The sequence below is a fragment of the Thalia democratica genome, chromosome 2 (genome assembly GCF_965202585.1).
Source record: "Thalia democratica chromosome 2, ktThaDemo2.hap1.1, whole genome shotgun sequence".
Lineage (NCBI taxonomy): Eukaryota > Metazoa > Chordata > Thaliacea > Salpida > Salpidae > Thalia > Thalia democratica.
The window spans coordinates 20,759,177-20,782,387 of record NC_139166.1 but is presented as its reverse complement, the minus strand read 5'-3'; positions in this window follow the sequence as shown (position 1 = coordinate 20,782,387).

The following is a 23,211-nucleotide window of genomic DNA, read 5'->3' as shown; positions in this document are numbered from 1 at the left end:
CATGGTCCCCTATGGCCTCAATCTGGGAAAAAAAGTTTGCAATTTTCAAGAGTCCTTTGTTTCAAACTGCTGTTATATGTAGCCCCTACAGTGTGGAAATAATTGTATACAGGACTACTGCCACTGTAACTTATCTTACTTTGGGATTTGTTTTGACCTTTATCTAATCTATTAAAAATAATTTTTAATTCCTTTTTAAGATGGCCTTCTTTTCTAAAATTCTAGCTTGGGCTACTAGTTTTGTAATTTTTCACTTCAAGTAAACTTTGATAATCTAAAGACTGTTTCTGTCTATTGGCCTGCACATTTTCATGTATAGTGTGCTGACTGTAATTACCCATATAAGAATGTTGATTATTTTTATCAAATTCTGACTTATTTAACTGTTAGTTAAAAGATTGGTAGTTCTCACTACTAAAATGGACGCCATTGTGGGCTATGGATGTTGATGGACCAACATATAAAGCCTAATTTGGGTCAGGTTGACTTTCTGTGGGTAGATTGTCAACCTGATTTTTTTGTTCATACTTATCCTGCAAGCGGGGTGACCTTCTAACAGGCTTATGTTCAGGACCCGCTGCAGGCAACTTATCATTTATACTATCTAAGTTGGACATAATAATTTTAAACTACTTATAACTGCTAACTTGTAAATTATTTATGGATTCTATCTATAAAATACTTAATGCTACTTTAGGCTACTTTATATATATCAGACAAGACAGTTTTGATGAATCTTTTACATAAAGAACAAGAAGATATACAAGCATATACAAAATTATAAATTACTATAACAAACACTGTAATAACTGATAGCTATTTAAATCTATATCAAAAGACTTAAAACAATAAACTAAAAATTAGTTAAGACTTTTAATAAGCAATAAACTGTAAAAGGTTTAATAAACTATAAATCATGTAAATCTGGCTCAATTATTTAAACAATTAAACACCAGTTGAAATATTAACTTTAAAACAAAACAATACTTACGATTTTCAAGCACAAAACTAACTGACTAACTGCTCACATGAAACTGTATTGTCATGTTTTGATGTTTCATTGCGTCATGAGCCTTGCTTCTTATTGGCTCGTTTGGAGGCAAGTTAACATTTCGTCAGATGATTCTCATTAGCTTGTGTATGCAACCATAACAAGCTCTAAACATTCTCTTGAGCTCAACGTTTAAACAATGACAATGTAAGGAATTTTGCAGCAGTTCATTACAACCAGGCTGAGGTCGAACTAGGGTTTAATATTAACAAAGCTCTGCTTAAAAACAGTATGAAATGAGAAACTATTACATCCAGAAGAAGAGTTAAAGATTATATGTATGCATACAAACTAGAACTATATTGATTAGATAATATAAGTATTTTGCTGATAGAGCTGTTTATTGCAAATACATCAATCATACACAGATGGTTCAAGTGATGAAGTGGAAGTTAGATGATTGAATTCATCAAAAAAACTGTTGTTTTAACCTGTATACAAATAGTATTGGAATATTTATATAGTTCCAAGTGTTTGATTATGTATTTTAAAATAAGTTTAACTTTAGAGTTTGGATTTAGAAAAGTCTAGAAAATTTTAGTAAAAAATCAGGAAATTTTTCTCAGCTCGATCTGTGGCAACCCTGCGGATAGATTTGTTTTTGTTTGTATAACTCAAGATGATTTTTTTTAAACCAGGATTTTTTTATAGACTTCGAATGAAATTTAGTTGACCGAGTTGCAATGTTTTTTTTATAAACGTTTTTATTATTTTTGACAAACTAAATATTTATTAACTCGGAAAAATTTATAATTTTTTAAAAAATATTTGAAAACACTCAGGACAGTTTTTGGTCATTCAGGACAGTTTTATTGGCGCAAAGAGTGGCAACCCTGTAAGATAAAGAGAAAATTCACAAATAACAACTGACAACCCAATTTGAGAAGTTTAAATATTATATTACTTTTACTGTGAACAAGATATTTTGTTATTTTAAAGATATTGTTTTAAACAATCATGTTTTGACTAAGACAAATAAAAAGCTTTTTATAATATTCATTACCAAAACAAAACTCATTGTTTTATTTGCAGGTGTGGCAAAAAGCGGAAGCGAAAAAAAGTTTGAATGCTCTGTATGTAACCGTAAGTTTGCCTCTAACAGAACTTTACGCGGTCATATGAATATCCACAAAAAATCTCATCAGTGTGAAGTTTGCCAGAAGTGTTTTCCGTTCAAATCAGCTCTTGTTGCACACATGAGAAAGCACACGGGAGAAAAGCCCTACGTGTGTTCTACTTGTGGTAGAGGATTTGCTCAAAAGTACCACTTAGAAGTACACCAGGCAACTCACAGTGATGAGAAAAATTTTAAGTGCGAGATTTGCCCGGATGACAGATATTTCAAAACTAAAGATCAATTGAGAAATCACATGGTGTATCATTATGAGCCAAAACATGTATGTGTGCATTGCGACAAAAAATTTCACACTTCGACAAACTTGAAAGAACACATGAAACTTCATTTTGAACCCACTTATTCTTGTGCCAAATGTGGTAGAAAGTTTCATACAAAAAGCTGTTTGAAACAACATAAACAGAGTTTCAAATGTTAGTTTTCTTTTTAATTGTTAGTTTTTATAGATTGATACAAAATAATATTTTAACTTTATATTACATTTATTTCAACAATAATATTACAGGGTTGCCACTTTATCTGGAAACCTTGAAAAACCGGAGTTTGACAATTTAGGCAAAAAAAACCTGGAATTTTGAATAAAAATCACTAAAAAACCTGGAATTTTTAACAATATTTACATGTTAAGTAGAAAAATTTTGATTTGGCACATAAAATCTACCATAAAGATTAATATTTTTGATTATCAATTTTTTTTTTAACACATTTAAGTAGTATTGCAGTATCTTTTTAATGTTTTTATAACATTTAAGACAGTTTTTTACCTTAAACTCAACCTACTAAAATTAGACCCAAATATAAGTACTTTTAAAAACCTGGAGGAAATTTTGAAAACCTGGAAAAAAAATTGAAAAAACGAGTGGCAACCCTGATATTATTATTAAAGTTAAAAAATAGTTTTTAATTACTGATTTTAAATCATTAAAACAATAAGAAAAACCTAATGTAAATTTAAAAACACTAAAAACTACATTACTTGGTTATGAAAGAACAAGGTATATGTCTTTTAAAGGACAACATTTTGATATACGCATAAATAAGTTTGTTTCAAAACAATTTTCAAGACTAAACTCATTAAATTATTTGCAGCTGGCATATGCAGTGGAAACGAAAAACAGTTTGAATGCTCTGTATGTGAGAGGAAATTTTCAACTAAAGGAAGTTTATGTCGTCACATGAACGTCCACAATAAAACTCATCAGTGTGAAGTTTGCCTCAAATGTTTTGAATGCAACGCTAGTCTAACTATTCACATTAGAACGCACACGGGAGAAAAACCCTACGTGTGTTCTACTTGTAATAAAAGATTTACTCGTAAAGGTGATTTACAAAGCCATCGGGCAACTCACAGTGATGAGAGAAAGTTTAAGTGCGAGATATGCCCGGATGACAGATATTTCAAAACTAAAGATCAATTGAGAAATCACATGGTGTATCATTATGAGCCAAAACATTTATGTGTGCATTGCGACAAAAAATTTCACACTTCGACAAACTTGAAAGAACACATGAAACTTCATTTTGAACCCACTTATTCTTGTGACCAGTGTGGTAGAAAGTTTCATACAAAAAGCTGTTTGAAACAACATAAACAGAGTTTCAAATGTTAGTTTTCTTTTTTAATTATTTTTGTGCATATACTTGCCAAGTGAGCATAAATTGTAGCAGTTTAATAAAAACTAATATTACCAATTTATAACAAATGACAAAACTACAGAAAATTAGATAAAGCCTCCATTAACTTTCTTTATGTATCTTAAATTGTGCACAATGTGTTTTTGTGTAATTGTCACATGTAAAACAATTATCAGCTACAAACTTTAAGAAAGGAATTTTTGGGTCCCATACATTTTACATTGGGGTTCAATCAGAATGTTAAAATTTGCTTTAGTGCTGGGTTTTTCAAAATAAGCAAAAACTTTTCACAACGTGTTTTTGTAATATTTGAAGGGTTGCCACACGGTCAGGAAAACTCAGGAAAAAAAGAAGTTTTTTGAAAAAAAGTCAAGAAATCTGACAAAATATAAAAAAAAAAATTTACAATGGGGGCTACGGATTTTGGTGGTCCAACATCTATAGCCTCAGTTGGGTCAGGTTGACTTTCTGTGGGTAGATTGTCAACCTGACCTTTTTGTTCATACTTTTCCTGCAAGCGGGGTGACCTTCTAACAGGCTTATGTTTAGGACCCACTGAAGGCAATTTATCATTTATACTATCTTAGTTGGACATAATAACTTTAAACTACTTATAAGTGCAAACTTGTAAATTATCAGTGGACACTATCTATAAAATACTTAATGCTACTCTAGGCTACTTTATATAAATCAGACACGACAGTTTTAAGTGATGAATCTTTTATAGAAAGAACAACAAGAAATACTGGATATATAAAATTATAAACACTTTTCAATATAAATTGATAGCTATTTAAATCTATTTCAAAAGACTTAAAACAATAAACTAAAGATAAAATAAAATTTTTAATAAGCAAAGAACTGTAAAAGATTTAGTAAACTATTAAGCATGTAAATCTGGCTCAAATATTTAAACAATTAAACACCAGTTGAAATATTGACTTTAAAACAAAACAATACTTACAATTAACATTCACAAAATAAGTTCAAGAGAAGTTGTTGCTTCCAGCTGCACACTAAGCTAACTAACTAAGTGCTCACATGAAAACTACCTTATCATGTTTTGTTGCATCAGTATTTAGTTTGAAACATTTCGCAGTGAACGAATATGGCCGTTTGTTTAGCCCTAAATACTCTCTAAAGCAATGACAATGCGAGGAATTTTGCAGCAGTTCATTACACTTCCTGTTCCTCTCTCTTTTTTGGAAGAGGATCTTTGCTCTACCCTCTGCTTCCCTCTTGCTAGCTGAATTCTAATGTGGTGTTCACCTAAATCTAATTGGTAAACAGCAAAAGTAAATAAAATAAAAAGAACAGTGTTAAGCATTTATAAATTCAAACTAGTCTTGAACTAATTTAAAAATCTAATTGAAGTATAATACTAATAGAGGGAAAAAAAACAAGTATTTGGCTTTCACATTATCGAAAAAAAAATGTTATTACTTTTTATATAAGAACATAAGTTTTATGAGAATAATTAACTCAGTAAAAAATCTTAGACAACATGGTAAAAAAAAACTGGTGTTAATATTATAGTATTTGCATAATAAATAAAATTAAATATCAATAAAATTACAGTTACATTTCCAAATACTATTATTACTTTATATAGATAAACAACTTTTAATCAAAATGTTAAACTCAGAAAAATGTTTGAAAATATAGTATCAATTGGTTTTAAGATCAAAATAGTTTCACATAAATTATAAAAAAAAACATTTGTTTAGTCATACAGAAACATCACTCAACTGTCATGCCTAACTAAACCCAAGATAAATATTATTTTACATTAGCCTTTCTAAAACTTTATTTCTTATTTTTTCAATTATAAGTTTAATATTCTCAACATTTTTTTCAATTTTTACACCTTCTTTAATCAACTCATCTAGTTCAATTTGTAATTTCAAAATTTGACTTTTAGGTTCAACTTATTCTGTTTCATTGCTAGTAGGTTGATAGACTGTTGAATTAACTTATATTGAATTTTTGCGAGAATCAGTATGGGTGCTTTCTTTCGCAAAGTGTCTATAATCAGCTGTTTCAACCTAATGGGTTAATTGATGGTTGTGTTTTATCTTATGATTGTTTTGCTTTTCTCTCGCCGTTGGTATCTTAAATTACAATAGTCACTGACCAAATAACATTTTTGTTGAGGCCTCTGTTGCCTGTTAAACCTCTGGTTATAGCTGGGCCACCTATCTTGGGTATATTAGGAACCTTTAACTGGTTTGTTATTAGGATCTGTTACGTACAAAGCCTGTGGCATATTTCTTTCACTCATTACAACACCAAATTGAACAGCCTCACCTTGTGCAAGTGATCTTATAAATTTGTTAGGGTTGTTTTTACTTATTTCAGTACAATGAGCAAATACATCACTGTCCTTATCATCACAATAAATGAATCCATAGCCCTTTTTAACATTAAACCACACAACTCGGCCTGTTACTCCATATGCTATAATTTTTCTGGGAGTAATAGGTTTAAACTTTTGTGCCTTTCTGGTTGAATAAACTGAATTAATTCTAGTCATTGCAAATTTACAGTGTTTTACTGTTCTGTTATTACCTTCATGTTGGGAAGTACTTTGGTTTTGATAGCCTTCTTTTTCTTTGTCGTTATAGTGGTCTCTGCCATTATTTGTACATTGGTTGTCTCTCAGCCTATAGTGCTCTTGATTAGGCTGGTTACTAATGTGGTTATTATGAAACAGATTTTGGTTTTGCTGCCAACCTATATTATTGTATCTTTTACTTTTATAACTACTATGGTATAGTTTGTGAGATTAATATGAATTTTTTTTGGCTTGCTCACAAACTCTTTGTTTTTCTATCTCACAGATTGACTCTGTGTGCTTTAAGAATTCCTCATACCTAAGCCCAAAATTTTCCTTATATTTTCTTTTTATGTTATCAGGGGCATGCACATAATACTTAATTTTATCTTCCTGATTTGCTTTTGTCCACTTTTTTGCTGACAAGTACAAATTTTGAAATTTTACTGGCCCCTCCCATGTTGGATGGGCTCCTAAGATTTTTGGCAATTGACTGCTTTTGCCTTCTAAAAGTTTAAAAAGATTGTGGTATGATCTATCTTCATCATAAACTTCAGAAAAATATATTATTTCAGAACGTGGCCAGATTTTTTGGAGAATTTCAAACTTCTTAGTATCATCAGTAATGCCATAAGTACTACACTTATCCTCAAAAATTCTTAGTTCAATGACATGGTCCCCTATGGCCTCAATCTGGGAAAAAAAAGTTTGCAATTTTCTAGAGTCATTTGTTCAAACTGATGTTATATGTAGCCCCTACAGTGTGGAAAGAATTGTATACAGGACTACTGCCATTATAACTTATCTTACTTTGGGATTTGTTTTGACCTTTATCTAATCTTTTATAAATTGAATTCAATTCTTTTTTTAAGGTAGCCTTCTTTTCTAAAATTCTAGCTACTAGTTTTGTAAGTTCCTCTATATCCAAGTTTTCCACCTCTAGTGAACTTTCATAATCTAAAGACTGTTTATGTCTATTGGCCTGCACATTTTCATCTATAGTGTGCTGACTGTAATTACCCATATAAGAATGTTGATCACTTTTATCAATTTTTGAGTTATTTAACTGTTGGTCAAAAGGTTTGTAGTTCTCACTAATAAAAAGGACGCCATTGTGTGCTACGGATATTGGTGGTCCAACATCTAAAGCCTCATTTGGGTCAGGTTGACTTTCTGTGGGTAGATTGTCAACCTGACCTTTTTGTTCATACTTTTCCTTCAAGCGGGGTGACCTTCTAACAGGCTAATGTTCAGGACCCGCTGAAGGCAATTTATCATTTATACTATCTTAGTTGGACATAATAACTTTAAACTACTTATAAGACATTATAACTATAAACTACTTGTAAATTATCAGTGGACACTATCTATAAAATACTTAATGCTACTCTAGGCTACTTTATATAAATCAGACAAGACAGTTTTAAGTGATGAATCTTTTATATAAAGAACAACAAGAAATACTGGATATACAAAATTATAAATTACTATTATTAACACTTTTCAATATAAATTGATAGCTATATAAATCTATTTCAAAAGACTTAAAACAATAAACTAAAAATTAAATAAAATTTTTAATAAGCAATGAACTGTAAAAGATTTAATAAATTATAAAGCATGTAAATCTGGCTCAAATATTTAAACATTTAAACACCAGTTGAAATATTGACTTTAAAACAAAACAATAATAAAACAAAACAATACTTACAATTAACATTCACAAAATAAGTTCAAGAGAAGTTGTTGCTTCCAGCTGCACACAAAGCTAACTAACTAACTGCTCACATGAAAACTGCCTCATCATGTTTTTTTGCATCAGTATTTAGTTTAAAACATAACGTCAGTCTACGAATATGGTCGTTTGTTGTGCATTCAACCGTATCAAGCTCTAAATACTCTCTAAATCAATGGAAATGCATGGAATTTTACATTGTCATTACAACAAAATTCCTTATTTTCCAAAGCCTTCCAATGGTAAAAAAAAAATATTAAAAATCCTTTAAAGTCAGACTAAAATTGCAAAATTTTCCTGGAAATTTACAAAACTATTTAATTTCCTTTTGGCTTCATCTGGTATAAATTAATAAAATATCCTTTACAAAACTGCAAAATATTTCTATTAAAATATTGAAAAACTACCCTAATTGAAAAAGCAGTTTTTTATGCTCTATAATATTGATGATCTGTGGCAGGGGCACTTTCAAAGTGAAATTGTGATATATACACAAAATTTTTCTTTATATTCTTTAGTTACGTGATATCTCGTATGAAGCCTTTTTTGACGTTGTATGAGAGTACCTAGCTCTAAATACCCTGTTGTTGCCATTATGCATGAGAACATTTCGTGCTTGGTAATTAAATTTCTGTGCACCATTATGAAAGACGTGATAGTTACAAACCTCAGCCATAACCAGTAATTAAAGGTTAAATTAAATGATCATACTTCCCTAAAACCTGCCCTTGATCTTGGTTGTGCTGCAACCAATGTGCTTGCAAATTTGAGGAAAAAAGACCTAGTTGAGGAACAAAAGGTCTTAAATTTCAACAAAGAATATAGATTATTATTATAAAAGCTGTTGAAAATCTCCAGAGCAGAATGGCTATTGGAAGTACATTTGTAAAAAAATATGTCATGCCTAAATCCGCATAGCCTTGAAAAGTTAGGAGTCACATTAGTTGTTAAGAGTTTTGCCAACATTTTGCACCTCTTAACAAAGTAAAAAGTGTGCCCCAACTCTGAAGGTGATACTAGCATTGGACAATTAGAACTTTGGTAAACTGTCCAATGAATGCATTAAAGTTCAAGAGCTTTAAGCAAAAGGAAGATTGTTTGGACCAATTCTATTTTGAAACATTAAAATTTCCTGCCAAATCTTCTCTCGGAAAGTTGTTGCAACCATTATTTGCGTTGCACAATGACCAGGCTGAGGTCGAACTAGGGTTAAATATTAACAAAGCTCTGCTTGAAAACAGTATGAAAACAGGTACTATTACATCCAGAAGAAGAGTTAAAGATTATATGTATGCATACAAACTAAAACTGTATCAAGTTAGATAATATAAGTATTTTGCTGATAGAGCTGTTTATTGCAAATACATCAATTTTACACAGATGGTTCAAGTAATGTAATGGAAGTTAGATGATTGAGTTCATCAAACAAAACTGTTGTTAAAACCTGTAAAAGAATAAGATTGAAAGATTTATATAGTTTCAAGTGTTTGATTATGTATTTTAGAATAAGTTTAACTTTAGAGTTTAGATTTAGAATAGTCAGGATAAGGTTATTAAAAAGTCTGGAAAAATCAGGAAACTGTAATGATATTAACATCTCATTTTCGTATTTTAAAGTGGAGGTTGTAAACTGTTTTACGCAGACTTTGTGACGTGCTTCCAGTATTAAAAAAAACAAACATATTTTTATAAAAAAACAAACATTTTTTTATATAAGGAGTAAAATTTCCTTTGAATTAATATAAAATCAGCGCGTTTTCTTAAAAGAGTGAGTTCTAAAAACCATCGGTCACTAAACATTGTTAAACTGTGGGAAGTAACGTCGTAGAGAATCTATTCACTCAAGATTTTAAATCAATAGTTGCTATCGACGCATAAGGGACTAAGAGTTCGGAAATTCACTACGATTGTTGGGTGATAGTTAGTATAATTCGAAGAAACTGTTAGTCTTGTAACTATTGTATTATTTTTTAATCACGTGTTGTAGTTTTTGCATGCACTTATTTCTCTTATAATTTTGTAAATAAATTTCACAACTAAAAAAGAAATATATTTTAGCTTAAACCTACTTTATTAAAATCGTATATGTCGAAACATCATAATAAGAATAAGGATACTTATAAACCGTTATCTTTACAACAAATCACCACGCGCTCCAAAAAGAAGAAAATGGATACCAGGGCAGATACAGCAGCTCACAGTGGAGACCACACAGCGTCCAATAATAACCCGGAATCTTCGAAACATACGGTTACAAAAAAAATAACAGAAGAAAATCGCGAAAAGTCTACCTTTAATCCAAATGCTCCCGATTTAGATAACGTTATACGCGAGGGGGAAAATTCTTTTCCGTCAATTAACCCCCAAGAAAGTCAGGGAAATATTAATTTAGCTTCTCAAAACCGCGGCCTAGACGATCTTACGCAAGCACGAGAAATGTACAACCAAAAGCTAGCAGCGGTCCAAAAATTAGAAGAGCAGGAAGAACTAGTTAAATTGCGAAACGAAATTAGTAAGTTAGATATTAGATTAGGCTATAATAAGGTAGAACAAATACCAGAGCCTTACGAGCGCGAAATGCCACTAAAACGCGACCCTTTTTTTGAAAATTACGAAAATCAAAGTTATATAAATAATAATTTTAACGACACATTCAGAGCACAAAGATTAAGTAAAAAGTTTAAGAGATTAGACGTTGTAAAGAATCCTCGAGATACGATTAACTACTTTGAAGAAGAACTACATGGTGAAGGTATTGTAAACGATGTAGAAAAATACAATTATTTAATAGGGTTTTGGCCAAGGGTCGACATTTCTGATTACTATAAGATGTCTGAAAGAAATAAAAGAAATTATAGTTCACTAAAAAACTTTTGTTTAAACCGCGACAACGAATTAACTGAAATTTTAGATAAAATTCCTATCTGGGAAACTAAAACAACTTTTAATCAAATCTTTTCCACCGCCACGAAATGGGCGAAGTGCCCGGAAGAAGACAGAATAAAGTTTTTTCTAGCGTATTTAATGCCATCCTCAATAAAAAGTAAAATTAAAGAGTATTACGATGCGGAACTGGACGTCTTTAGACGTAAAAGTCAAGCTATATGGAACGCTCATAAGGAAAGCGCATTACAGTCGAATCAAGTGAATTACAATAGATATCACAGACCTGATCATTATACCAAAAAAAATAATTATCAAAGAAGGATGCGTTCTAACCCTCAACAAGAGTCTTATCCTAGAAATAATAATACAAACAACAACCTTGGTCATCAACAACAAAATAGAAACAACTACAACTCGAACCAATCTTTTCAAAGATACCGAGATAATGAAAGGAGAGACTACAATTATTCAAATTCATATTCACGTCCTTATGCTCATACAAACAATCAAAATCGACAACAGGGAAACGATTCCCCGTCGTCCCGACAATAAGAGGAAGAGACGATGGGTGCAGAAATAAGCCTCTTAATAGATATCTTAGTAACGTTGTTAAAAGAGTTAATATATCCCATCGTACAAACCATAACCAACTTACAAATAATAAAACCAACGATATGCGAAATCCTAAATTAAATTATTTTAAAAATTCCAATAACAAACCTGAATTAACTCTAAATAGTCCAAAAAATTCTCTCTCAAATACTAAACTAATAGCTAACAATAACCTTAATACTAATAGTTCAAAATGTAATAATATCTGGAACTTCAAAATTAAAAAGGCTTCACCTGTTAATTTTCATAAACTACCACAAAACTTGCTATTCACCATAGATAATAATTCTAATGTTTTATTTTTGGTGGATACCGGATGTGAGATTTCCATCCTTCCCAAAAATCTTACAAATGGCATTAATCACTATTTTAAACCACAAAGTAAAACAATTAAAGGAATAGGTAACACTCCTATACATCCTATAGGGAGTGTTGATGTTATATTAGAGTTTGGTAATTTAAAAGCTGTTAAACATAATTTTTGGGTCACACAAGAATATAGGGATTATGGAATAATTGGGTTAGATTTCTTAAAAACTCATAAACTCTCTATTTCTTTAGAAGAACTGAGGTTGTATCAATACAAAACCAAACGTGTAGTCAAATTATATACAGCTGACGAATTGCCTAAATCGGTAGTAGTTTCTTCGCACAATCTAGAAATAGTTAATAGTGAAATTACTTCAGACTTTCAAAATAAATGTAGGGATCTACTTAATGAATTTCCAGAGCTTACAGAAACACCTGATTATACTCGACCGGTAAAACACGGGCATTCTTTAGAAATCATAGTTGAAAATTTTAATCCTAAATTAGTTAAAGCGCGTAGATGTAATGGTATAAGACGCAAAATGGTTGAACAAACGTTCGATGATCTTGGGAGCAATGTCACGTGGTACGTCAGACATGTGTGCTTCACCCATTACTATTGTTCCAAAAAAAGACAATAGTATTAGGGTATGTATAGATTATACAGTTCTTAATGCACACACACGCCCAATGTCTTACCCCTTGCCTAGGATTGATGAACTTGCAGAAATTATACCTGAAGGAACACAGTATTTTTCTTGTCTAGACCTTAAAGAAGCTTACTACTCATTACCTATAAAACCCAGCTCTCAAAAATATGCCGCAATCATTGCTCACCACGGGGTATTCATACCCAAACGCACGTCATTCGGGCTGAAAAATGCCCCTATGGCGTTTCAGTCCATGATGCAAAGCATATTAGCGGGTTGTTATGAATTTACGTTTGTTTATCTAGATGATATTCTAATTTTTAGTAAATCCAAAATGGACCATTTAAATCACCTCAGAAAAATTTTTCAAACTTTACACAAAAATGGGTTATACCTTAATATGAAGAAATGCGTTTTTGCTCAACATAGACTTGACTTCCTCGGTCACTCGGTAGGGATTGACGGGGTTGATGTTTTACAATCCAAAATAAAAGCAATTAGGGAACTTCCCAAACCTACGAACCGCAAAGAGCTAAAACGATTTCTTGGGTTATGTAACTATTACCATAGGCACATCCCAAAGCTAGCCGAAATAACTGCTCCACTTAACGAAATATCAGGGGGCCCTAAATCTACAAATAGGAGACCTTTACATCTAAACGAAACTCAAATTAAATCCTACAACGACACGTTGGCTACCTTATCAAAAGCAGCGACTCTCGCTTTTGAAGACCATGAAAAACCATTAATTGTTTATTCAGATGCATCCGACAGTCATGTCGGAGCAGTGCTGGAACAAGAGGGTAAGAATGGTGAAAAACGTCCCCTCGCATTTTTTTCTAAAAAACTGCCAGCCTTGAAAGCTGTCAAATCGACATTTTTTAAAGAATTGCGTGCATTATACTTAAGTTTAAAACATTTTCAAAGTCGTATTATAGGACGACAACTGTTTGTTAAGACTGACAGTCTGTCCGTGGCAAAAGCTATTAATAATCCTATTGGGAACCAATCTCCAATAGAACAGCGCTACATTGCCGCAATAAAAGAATTTAATCCAACAGTTATGCATATTACAGGAGATGAAAATAAAGTAGCCGATACATTAAGTCGACCACCTTTAGTAACAGCTATGTACGTTAAAACGTCACATGATGATTCGGATTACATTTATACATCTGAAGAAGATACCGAAGATAGTTTGTCTGACTATCAGTCATCTGAAAGCGATGAAGAAGTTATTACTTCAGAATCTTTAAACAAGGAAGAAATAGCTAAGCTACAAAGTAAAGAGCCTGATTTGATAAAAACGGCATATGAGCATAAAAAAACAGTCAAATATTTAAAACCAGAAAATCTGGCAGTAATAGTTGAAAATGAACAGCATAGAATCATCCTACCTTTTGCTTTAAGATTATCTGCTTACGAAATAGCACATGGTTATTTACATCTAGGGAAAGAGAAATCAGTGTTAGCAACTGCAAAAGACTATTGGTGGCCAACTTTAAGAAAAGATGTAGAGTACTGGGTTCAGTCATGCTATACCTGTCAAGCCACGAGAACAACTAGGCATAACCGCCCAAAAATTGGGCTATACCCAGCCAATATCGAGCGTTTTCAATTCGTACACCTAGACCTCGTAGGTCCGATTGAAAAGGAATCGGAAAATTATAACTATATTCTTACAATGAGAGACAGATCAACTGGCTTTCTAGCCACTGTTCCGATTGTGGATAAGAAAGCAGAAACAGTCAGAGAAGCTTTTATACAAAACTGGTGTGGTCACTATGGCATTCCACAAGTCATAATGACTGATAATGGACGTGAATTTTCAAACTCGATTCTAACTCGCACTTTCGAGGAACTTGGTATTGATCATAGATTTTCACCTCCTTACAGTCCTCAAACTAATGGATTCATCGAGAGGGTACATAATCCAATAAATGTAGCACTTCGAGCACTTCCTGACAAAACAAACTGGCCCCTGCATTTGCCATTGATTACTATAAGCATAAACAACTCTTTCATGGAAGGTTCACCTTTTACACCATCACAATATGCGTTGGGAACGTGTGTGAATGTCAGTGGTCGTGTGATGTTAAACGAAGTAAGCGATATCGCATCGGAAAATGATGTTTTTGAATCTAGAATTTTTCTACATACAATGTCAAAAGTTAAGAAAGTACAAAAAAATTACAAACAGAAATCCGTTTATTATGAACCGGGACTGTTTAACAGCGAACAGGTTTGGTTAAAACGGAAAAGTAGAAAAAAGCTCAGTTCTTTATACCAAGGGCCTTACCCCGTGCATTCATTTAGCGAACACTCGGCGATTATTGATAAAAATTCAAAACTTTTGAAAGTAAGCATAAGAAACATTAAAGCTTATATTCCCAGGGAAAACCTTAACGAAAAAGGTGAAATAGTAGGGAAAAGCATGGCATATAACTTAAGGGAACGCAAAAACAAAATTAATTATGCAGAAAGTTCGTCCGATGACGAAACTAATGTCTAGGCTAAAATTGCAAATAAAAGTAATTTTAATTATAAACTTTAATTTTTTGGGAAACACAAATTTTAAACTTTAACAGAATTACTTATCAGTGAACACGGGTTCAATAACTTTTTTGGTTGTGAAATACTTTTTTCTTTCTAAATTTTTCTATAAATACTGTTGTTATGTAGCAACTTATGAATACATTTATTGAAATATTTTAAATAATGACGCTTATTGAAACAAAGTTAATGTCTTAAACAGAGTTTTGTTGTGACAGGTTTCAATTAAGTTTCATTTTTTATTATTATTTAAATTTTTCCCTTATAATAATACAGTTATCAAACTCTATTCACGTATTCAAATTCAAGTTCAAGTTTATACTTGACGTTTTATTACGGATAAAAATAGCACTTATTACTCCCTTAAGTAATTGCTTTCGCCACGTGCACATGACAACAGCTTATTTTTCTCTTTTTCTGTTACACTTTGATAAGTTTTTTTTTTTGAGTGCATGTTAAATTTTAGTCAAAATTTATTTTACGACACATTATAAATAAATGTTTTTTTACAATTCTTTAGTTATAAACTTCTTTTATGAAGTTCACATGTGTTGTAAAACAATAACGACTTTTAAAACTTAAACTGCTATTCAATTTACGTTTTTTTTATTAAATGAAACAGCGGAAACACCTGCAGTAATAAGAATTAACTAACTTTAAAATTTAATGTTTAGTCTAGTTTAAAGCAAACTCCTTTTGTCATAAGACAAAATAAATATTAATGAGTTTTTGGCAATTTTTTTTTTCTTTTTGTTTTACCGTTTCGGTATATAATTAGAATCGTTTAGAAGCAACGCATTCACCTAAAAATGCTGACAGTATTAACTGCTCTATTCGCTTTAAATTTTGTTGAAGCGGACGAAGTTATCCGCAAACATGTTTTGCCATTGTGCGAAAACGTTCCAGTGAAATCGTATATGCTGAGAGACCCAGGCCCGTGCAAATCAGAAAACTCAACAAGGACTATATTCCCAATTGATGTGTATAAGCCAATGGACAACACGATAGATATCAAAGCTACAGCATGTCGAATTAAGATTGAAGTTCACAAATGCAAGTTGTCTTTCTTTTTTGCTGAAAGTTGCATACTGTCGAATGTTATCTATAAGCCAGTGGATACTGACTCGTGCAAAAGAGCCCATAGAAATAGATATACACAACAAGGAATTTTATTTCCGGAGGATGTACACAAACTTTCTACTAGGAATATCCTTAAACCAGTGTTTAATTGGTGGTATACTAACACAATCAAAAATGAGAATTTTGTTTTAGCGTATCTCTCGATCAAAAAAGATTTATTCACAAATAAATTTTCTCATGTTACCTTGGGTGACCTTCAGTGCGATTCCAAAGAAAATATATGCTCATCTGATAATTGGTCTATCTTTTATGAGGAGGAGAAAGTGAAAACTTGTCACAATATTCCTAAGAAATCAAACGCTAGCCTTATTTTGCATACGACTGCAAATGGAGTTATTTATCAAGTAAAAGGGACGAATTTAATAAGCACTGTTCTGGCTAAATGTGAGGAAAAAGCTACGAAGTGCATTTCAAAAAAAGAGGGGGAGAAATTCCTTTGTACCCTGAGTGGGCATGTGTTGAAGGTTAAAGAAAATGCGAATGTTTCTTTAACAAAAGCTTCAGGGTTCATGAACACCTCTGCAAAGTTTAAACAAATCTACGCTGCAATAACGACTGTAGCGAATGCAAATCTCTTAAATATTCAATTACTCCAACGTGTTTTCGAAAACGCATTATGTGAAAACGCACGCGCCAGCTTGATTTCCCTAATGGGGTCTCAACAACTAAATCCTTCCAAAACTCTGAGTTTCCTACTGAATGACAATGTAAACGCTGTGTATTCAGCTGGAATCCTTAAAAAGTTGAAGTGCACTATGGTGGAAGCATACTTGCAGCCTACCTTGAAACATAAGGGTCGTATTTCTGATCGACCCTTATTTAAGGTTTACGTTGGCTTGGAAACAATTACCGCTAGTTTACGCCAAGGCCGATTCTTATCAAAACGTATTACTAATACTGTATTTACTACAAACAAAAAATCTTATGAATTCGGAGAAAATGTCCTGTTTTTCGAAAATGAAACTTTAGTAGATGAACAACCTTCAATTCATCGCATAACCATCAAAGACCTAAACTTGAACGAAAAATTGTTCAGCTTAGACGAAGCAGAAATGGCGGACGACTTCGAACGTATAGCGAATTCCGAAGAAGAAAATACAAAGCAGCAGTTAAACAATCTAATTTACCTCACAAAAAAGACATATGAGGCCAATGGCATTGATATAGAACCTTATTTAGTTGAAGGTCGGAAGTTCGATTCATCGTTTATTACAGATATTTTCAAATCAATTAGTTCCGGAATTTGGGGAAAAACTGAGAACGTTCTAGATTTTCTGACTAAAGTGTACACAATTGGTATAACCTTGTTATTAGTGATCGTAATAATCCAAACCGTCAGAGAATGTGTTTCAAAAGCTTGTAGAAAGGAAAGAATGGTTCAACCAGAAACTTAGACCAAAAACATTGAACAATAAGTTGAACTTGTGTATGTTGAAGTATTTTTAATAATTTATACTAGATATATAATCTAAAATTCTATTGCTACAGTATTTTAACTTGAATTCTTTAATATCAAATATTGTACAAATTTTTACTGAATTGTAATTAGAATTAGATTTTAAAATTACAGTTGTAATATTAACCAAATTGATGTAGATGTCGTTTTATTTAACAAAACTTTCAAATTTTAAATTCATTTAATTTTTCAACGAATATACCTTATAATAATAAACTTTACCGATTTCTAAATTGTTCTCGAGATTGTTTATTATTTTTCGAACTATATAAATGATCTTAAAACGGTTTTGAAAGTTGTCTATGCGAGTATTATTTTTGTCGAATTTCAATATAATTTTAAACAATAATTTAAATGGAACGTTTTGACAAATAACTCCTTGATTTTGTTTTCACAACGGTTTGTTCAAACGAATTTTTAAATGCAATAATAAAAATTTTATTTTTTTAAAATGAATTTTACGACAGTTTTATTTCGTTTTTGACATCGTTAATTTTTATTGGTATTTTTCTTGCATAAAAAACGACTCCAATTTTTTTCCTTTCCGTTATATAATGCGAGCAGCCATTGGAAATTTATTGTATTGATATTTCAAAATGTACAACGGACTTACACCCACACGTGAAAGGACTCGCTCTAGAAGTCCGAGAGGTTCCAGACACATTAGAAGACATCATACTTCTGTTGACGATTTTCCGGATTATAGAAGAAGAAGAGTGGACTACAGAACATTGATTGATGGCGCCGAGGCAGCTTACCAGGTCATATCACGGACGTACACAGCGTTCCTTTTTTTGTCAGGAATAATTGACATCTGTAAAAAGTTTTGGAAGTAGACTGAACACTTTTTTTTTGTAAATAGGGTGTGTGAATTATTACAGTAGTGTTTTTTTTTTGTTTTTCTTAATTGTATATTGTTTTAATTTTACAGTTTCTCGAATAAGTACTGATTATTTTGTAAAAAACCGTAGTGAAAAAATTTTTTTTTTGTTTAACTAGGTGGGAAAAGAACTGATCTGTATTTATTAAAAAGTTACACCAAAAACGTCATTTTTTTTTAGTAAAATAAAGACAATGTAATGATATTAACATCTCATTTTCGTATTTTAAAGTGGAGGTTGTAAACTGTTTTACGCAGACTTTGTGACGTGCTTCCAGTATTAAAAAAAACAAACATATTTTTATAAAAAAACAAACATTTTTTTATATAAGGAGTAAAATTTCCTTTGAATTAATATAAAATCAGCGCGTTTTCTTAAAAGAGTGAGTTCTAAAAACCATCGGTCACTAAACATTGTTAAACTGTGGGAAGTAACGTCGTAGAGAATCTATTCACTCAAGATTTTAAATCAATAGTTGCTATCGACGCATAAGGGACTAAGAGTTCGGAAATTCACTACGATTGTTGGGTGATAGTTAGTATAATTCGAAGAAACTGTTAGTCTTGTAACTATTGTATTATTTTTTAATCACGTGTTGTAGTTTTTGCATGCACTTATTTCTCTTATAATTTTGTAAATAAATTTCACAACTAAAAAAGAAATATATTTTAGCTTAAACCTACTTTATTAAAATCGTATATGTCGAAACATCATAATAAGAATAAGGATACTTATAAACCGTTATCTTTACAACAAATCACCACGCGCTCCAAAAAGAAGAAAATGGATACCAGGGCAGATACAGCAGCTCACAAAACTTTTCCTAGCTTAATCTGTGGCAACTATGTAATTGTCTTTTTTAAAACACCTTTCATCTGAACACGAAACCCCTGGCCCACATGTATTTATTCAGGTTTTTAAAAAAACCTAAGTTTTGTAAGTACTGAGAGTTCGAGAATTTAGGCTAAAAAAATCTGGAATAACTTGAAACTTAAGAAATTTTGAAAAAAACTGGAATTTTGTAAAAAAAATCACTAATAAAATGGGAAATTCTGGAATTTAAACTTTTTACTCGTAAAGTAATAAAAATCTATCATAATGATAAAAAACTTTTGTATCATTTTTTCATTCATTTAAAAACACATTAATTGTAGCTTAACATTATCTTTTTAATGTTGTTGTACTATTGAAGAGTTTTATTTAAGAATATTGAAAACTTTATATTACATTCATTTTAAGAATAAACTTTATTATTAGAATTTTTAAAAAGTTTTCAATTACAGATGAAACCATTAAAACAATTAGGAAAACCTAGTGTAAATTTAAAAGCATTTAAAACTAGATTATTTGGTTGTGATCGAAAAAGGTGTATGTCTTTTAAATGACAATGTTTCGTTATACACATAAATAAGTTTGTTTCAAAACAATTTTCAAGACTAAACTCATTAAATTATTTGCAGCCGGCATATGCAGTGGAAACGAAAAACAGTTTGAATGCTCTGTATGTGAGAGGAAATTTTCAACTAAAAAGAGTTTACGTCACCACATGAACATCCACGATAAATCTCATCAGTGTGAAGTTTGCCTCAAATGTTTTGAAAGCAACGCCAGTCTTACTATTCACATGAGAACGCACACGGGAGAAAAGCCCTACGTGTGTTCCACTTGTGGTAAAAGATTTGTTCGCAAGAGTGACTTACAAAGCCATCAGGCAACTCACAGTGATGAGAGAAAGTTCAAGTGCGAGATTTGCCCGGATGACAGATATTTCAAAACTAAAGGTCAACTGTCGCACCACATGGTGTATCATTATGAGCCAAAATTTCCTTGTCTCAAGTGTGGTAAAAAGTTTTACACCTCAGTTCACTTGAACAAACACATGACAAGGAAGACGTGTTAGTTGTAGTTTTACTAATTTAATGTTCATTTAATTTAGTTGTAAACTAAGTAACTTAAAGGATTCTTATTTAAACGTTCTGGTGTTTCACCTAATATTTGCTGAGTCAGCATAAATAAGCACTTTTCATTTTGTTTTTAATATCGGTTATTAAAAGTTCGTTTCTTGATTAATTTTAAGTATATTTTGGTAAGGTAGGTGAAGGATAAGGGTATAAATATTAAAAAAAAAGAAAACTTAAAAAACTTGATGACTCAGCAAATATAAATATGGAGACACCGGAGTGTCTCAATAGGTCCCAACTTAAAATAAATATTTTTTTGTGACCTAAAATTATGACTTTTGAGAAATTTAAGTCAAAAAAAATAAAATATAAGTTTCTATGTAAAAATTTTGTATTTGAATTAAGATTTTTTCTTCAAGTAATTTACTATTAGACGTTTGAGTTTTTTTTTTAAATAAAATTAGTAAATGATTTAGTCATCTTATAGGTCTAATAATTGTTTTGCTAACTCTAAGACTATTGATAGATATAGTTTTAATAGATAAGTTTCTGTTTTCTATTGTGGCTAAAGTTATAGTATACTGTTTTGAAATCGTAATAGGTTAACTGATCAAGTTGAATAAAAAATAATCTTTTATGTTGATTTACTTAAAAAACGTATGAAGCATAAAAATTATTTTGTAATTTACTTGTTAATAAAAAAGTCATAGTTAATTTTTATACCTTTTAGAATTTACTTTAAAAGTACCATTAAAGTTTGGTATATGATTATAAAAAGTACTATAACAAAGAACCTACAGGTCTTGATAAAAATAAAGCCGAAATTCCCATAAATGATATAGTCTTTGTTCAAAAATCCGAAGAAATTCAATCAGTTAATGAAATTGAACCAAAAACTAAAGGTCAAAAATTTGAGTAATTTGTTTTAATTTAAAAGTTTCACGTTTTACTTTTTGCAAATTTTATTATTCATTATAAAGATTATGATTTTACTTTATTATCTATTAAAACTGACATTCAAGATATTTATTTCATAAGGTAAGGATTATTTATTTTTAAATTTTTTTTCATTTAGTTTGTTTAATGATTTTTATTTGCTATTTTAAAGATTAAGTGAAGCCTTTCATTAAGATTCAACTTACTGCATATTTTGACGTCAATCATAAAAAGAAGCAAGAAACTAATAGTTTTTCTACTTAAAAAAAAACGTTTTACATCTCAACTAAGTTATATATTAAGTATTAAATACATACTTTTCATTACGTTTAAGTCTTTTTGTACTTTTAAAAAATTTAATGTGGCTTATTATAACATAGTATGTTATTGATATGATTAGACAGTTAATACTGAGTTTATTTTTCATCGATATATAAGTTAAATTATCAATAATTTTATAATTTTTAAACTCTTTTCAAGCTTTGTTATATCTACTATGGTTTATGATTGGTTTAAATTTAACAATAACCAACTGTTGTATACGCCCAAAAAAAAAATTGGCGAAATTCTACAGAGCCTAAGTCTGAACTTTCGTATACCGTGAGACAAGATCAAGTTAAACATAATGTTTGATCATACCAATTAGATCATCAGACCACAAGCCTTTGGTAGACTAAGACCGGTTTCGTCCTTATTAGGACTCATCAGTTAGTCACAACCGAAAACCTGCAGTCATCAACCGTGCTTTCATGTGAAGCAACGATGTTTTCATTGATCGTATTCAATACGAGCGTACCAGGTGTCTTGCCTAGTGAACAATGTCTTAAACGTTGCACGGCAAAAGACAATGCTGACGTCACTGATCAATACAAGCAAATGGTTGCTTAATGTGACAGCACAATACCGTTTGTAAAACTAGACTGCAGGATTTTTGGTTGTGACTGACTGATGAGTCCTAATAAGGACGAAACCGGTCTTAGTCTACCAAAGGCTTGTGGTCTGATGATCGAATTGACATGATAAAACCAACTATTGTTTAAATATACGGTACGAAATTAAATTAAACTGTAAAATTTTAAGATAAGTAATTTGCCAATTTAATTTGTGGTAAGACTTATATTTTATTAATAGAAAGTATGGAAGAACAGAAAACGTATTTAAATTTCACAGCTCTAAGTTATTCAATTATATTAATTATTAATATGTAGTTTAGGCATTAGCTAAAAACTTGATTACAATTTTTTCTACTCATTTGTTTTATTTATTAATGTTAAAGTGTAGTTTTGTTTAATATTATTTTTTTATCTTTTTGTGATTATAGCTTTACTTAATACTAATTTCAGTTGAAAAAATTTAGTACTGGTTGTTGTAGTTGCTTGTAACTAAAATTAGTTTTTAACAAAAACAACTTATTTTATGTTGTGAATTGGGTAAATAATCACTAAATAGTTATAAAACTTTTATTAACTAAATCTAATTTGTACTATAAGTTGAGTATTGGTTAGTTTTATATTTATATAAATTGAAATTAAATGTAACTAACTGTTCTATAAAAAAATTTTTACATCGATAAAACCACTGATTAGTACAAAAAATAGTTAAACCTGCAAAATATTAAAAAATTAACTTGCAGTTCTTATAACAAGTAAACAATTCTTACAGATATCTCTCCAGTCAACAACGTTACCACCAATAAAATTTCTCAGAATAGTTATGCAGATATTGACACTAAATTTCAGAGTAAGCTATTTTTTATGTAGTTTGTTGTTTTACATTT